The sequence below is a fragment of the Vigna unguiculata genome, chromosome 3, assembly GCF_037176805.1.
Source record: "Vigna unguiculata cultivar grain cowpea cultivar isolate G323 ecotype 2 chromosome 3, ASM3717680v1, whole genome shotgun sequence".
Lineage (NCBI taxonomy): Eukaryota > Viridiplantae > Streptophyta > Magnoliopsida > Fabales > Fabaceae > Vigna > Vigna unguiculata.
The window spans coordinates 64,217,425-64,220,646 of NC_140794.1; the positions used below are offsets into that span (position 1 = coordinate 64,217,425).

Genomic DNA, 3,222 nt, shown 5'->3' on the forward strand with positions numbered 1-3,222 from the left:
AAAAAATAAAAAAATCATTATAAAATAACTTATAAAACATTATACTTTTTTTTCTTAAATCATTTATCACATCTGTACAAAGATTTATAAACATATATATATATATATATATATATATATATATATATATGAATATAATAAAACATAAATATAAATATAAAATCTATTTTATGATGCATAAACTCAATTTTATATATTAGAATATCAATTTTATGCGCTACATAATAAATGCTATATACATATTTTATTTATTTATTATTATTATTATTATTATATATAATAAATATTTAATTTATTGATTCAAATAATAATAACAAAAATACTAATAATTACAATAGTATTAGCAATTACCAATTAAAACTCCATTTATAATTAAAGAAATTTAAAATAATTAATGAAATCAATTAATTGATAATATAAAAAAATCCATTCATAATTAGAACATTAAAACCAATGAATGAAATTAATTGGTCAATTAATAAAAAAAATAGAAACAAATCATATAATTATTGATAGTATAAATCCATTCCAATTTGTACTTACTTGAGCTAATACATAACCAATGGTCTGTAATTGATTGAAAAAATCCTAAGTTATATACACATTTTATTTTCACATTGTTCTGCTCATGGATTTTGGTCATTTTCAATCACTAATTATAGTGATAAAGATGAGAAGGTTACAAAATATATTATAAGCTAATAAAGTTTTGAACAATATTACATCTCGCGGCCTATCTTGATAAAACGTACCAACTATATTAGTTCCTAACGGAACTACAACATTTGGCATGCTCATTAAAAAGCCAAACTAACTAATCTTCAAGTTGTAGTCCATGATTCCTTTCAGTTGGTATTAGTCAAGCTACAAAGACTAACCGAGGATGAAGATAACAATTTGCTTTAAATTAAAATGTTTCAAATATGCAAATAAGTCTAAAATTTAAATAAAAGGATTTATTTCTAGTGTTGAGGACCCAAACTTTGTATTTGCTCTGATGTTGAATTGTAATTCTTTGAATTTCTCTTCCACCATCATCATTCAAAATTGTTTCTCCTTGTGCATATTGCTCTTCCAAAGGACTAAAACTTTTGTATGCACTTGCTGCACAATGAAAAAGCTAATGAGAAAGATGAATTTTCAATGATATATAGTTTATTCACTACAATTGGGAGAAAATTGAAAATCTTGTAAAAAACCAATTTGCTAACCACTTTTATTAAATTATGAGAATAAAATAAAACTTTAGTTTTAAGTATGATTTAGAAGCAATTATTCATGCACTATTTTCTAATATCTAAAAATAACACAACAAAAGTATAAGAGCTTTGACAAACTTACCACTAATTACAATTCCAAAGTTTTATCATAAGTTATACTTTGCAAGACAAGGCCAAATGTTGGCATCAAAGTTTTGCAGGTGCTCTTATGCATTATTCTCCGATGGTGTGAAATAATGCACCTCCCATGACAGAAATCTCAAAATGACTACCCTAAACTTTAGAAGTGTAAATAAATACCTCAGTTATTCCACTAACATCTGAAGGGTCCTATAACTCTTTAAATAACCTACATGAGATATAATTGCATCAAATGATACTGTATAGTTCTCATAAGAATTATGACAATAATAGAACCAAGAGATGTCTACTGGAGAAGGTGTTCTTTGTACCATGGGACACCAATCTGTCCATTCATATACCACATTACCATTAACATATATCACAATCCATATATTTTTAGAACAAAATCTAATATCAAACAACTTTTACCAACTTATGAATGCTCGCATTAAAAGAATAATCTTGACCGAGTATGAGAAGAATAATTTGGAACATATAAATTTGACATGTTTGACATTCAAAGTTTAAGACTAATATCATATAAGTAAGATGTTAAAATATAACTATAATTTACAAAGACATTTACTAACCTTGCTTAGTTAAGATAGTTGTCTCACCAGATTGCGTTTCTCATTCAACAACTGTAGTTCCTGCTGTCATTAAATTTAGTTAATTTCCTCAAAAGTTGAAAATGTAGAGATAGATATAACTAACATGTGTATATTTTGTACCTTCAAGTAGACAAAAGAAATTTATTCACAGAAATAGAGGAACTCCTCTTCTTGCCTCTTGCCTCTTGCTCTTGAATAAAGTTCCTACAATCAAACTTATAATTTTACAGAATTGTATGAAGCACCTTGTATCTTTCAAAGAAAAAATATGCATGAATGCTTATTCTTTTCAAACATTATGAGCCGTTGTAAAATTGATAGAAATCAAGAGCAATTTCTTATTGGAGCACAGAAAATCATTGTGATTGTTATATTTTTTGATAAAAATGGGGTACAACATTGTTATCTTGTTTCAAACCATTTAAAATGGAAAACAGTTTGCTTGAGGCTTCGAGCATAAAAATTCAAGCATTCAAAGCAGATTACCTTCAAGAGTGCCTCCTTAATTACTAATGGCACAAATATCTCAAGCCATATTATCCTTGATTGATTTGGCAGCCTTGAATATTTGATGAATTATCCTTCACAACACATACAAACCAAAATGAGTAATAAAAATTACAACCATAATAAAAAATAAATCAAATAGAGCTCAACAAAAAAAGTACCCTTTTACTAAGAGGAAACAATGTCTCTGCTTTTGATTACGAAAATCATAGAAAAAAAATACACACACCAACTAATAATATAAAATAAAAAGGGTTTTTAAAGAAGTCCAACTTAATAAATGGTTTTCTGTAGCCAAAAGCTCCCTCCATTTGTGCTCCTTCGTCATGCCTTCTTATCTCTTCCCGCACCTCAAATCTTGAATATTTTTCAAAAACCTAAAAAGATAATTTGGTTTTTTGGCGATCCATTAGCAAGAAAATATATCAAGAGGGAAAAATTAATGGCACGCACCAACTTGATAATCGATAATCGATGGTCTTTTTGGCATGATTAGGGCATCACAGTAGTTTTGAAGAAAATCAAACCCATAATATGTCCTACACCATCAAAGGAGAAGTACCTAAGTTCAACAACAACAAAAAAAAGCGTCTGAATACAACATAAAAATAAATATTACCTGATCAAGACCGAAGAGAAAACAAACATAGATGAAAGATTATGCTCCCTAGAATTTCAGAAAGATAAAGAATGTTTGGATATATTTCACCGAATAAAAAGTAGAAAAATACCCTTTGATGAAGGAGACCTGCAGAGACAAA

General features: G+C 27.6%; 1 long non-coding RNA gene across 1 annotated transcript; it reads right to left on the bottom strand.

Annotated features, from left to right (window-relative positions):
* Positions 1–1,859: 1,859 nt before the first annotated feature.
* Positions 1,860–2,986, bottom strand: LOC146888010 (uncharacterized). The gene is made up of 3 exons (XR_014993544.1): positions 2,441–2,986; positions 2,075–2,158; positions 1,860–1,993 (listed from the first exon to the last, which is right to left on the bottom strand). It is a non-coding gene; the product is annotated as an uncharacterized LOC146888010 (long non-coding RNA).
* Positions 2,987–3,222: the final 236 nt, after the last annotated feature.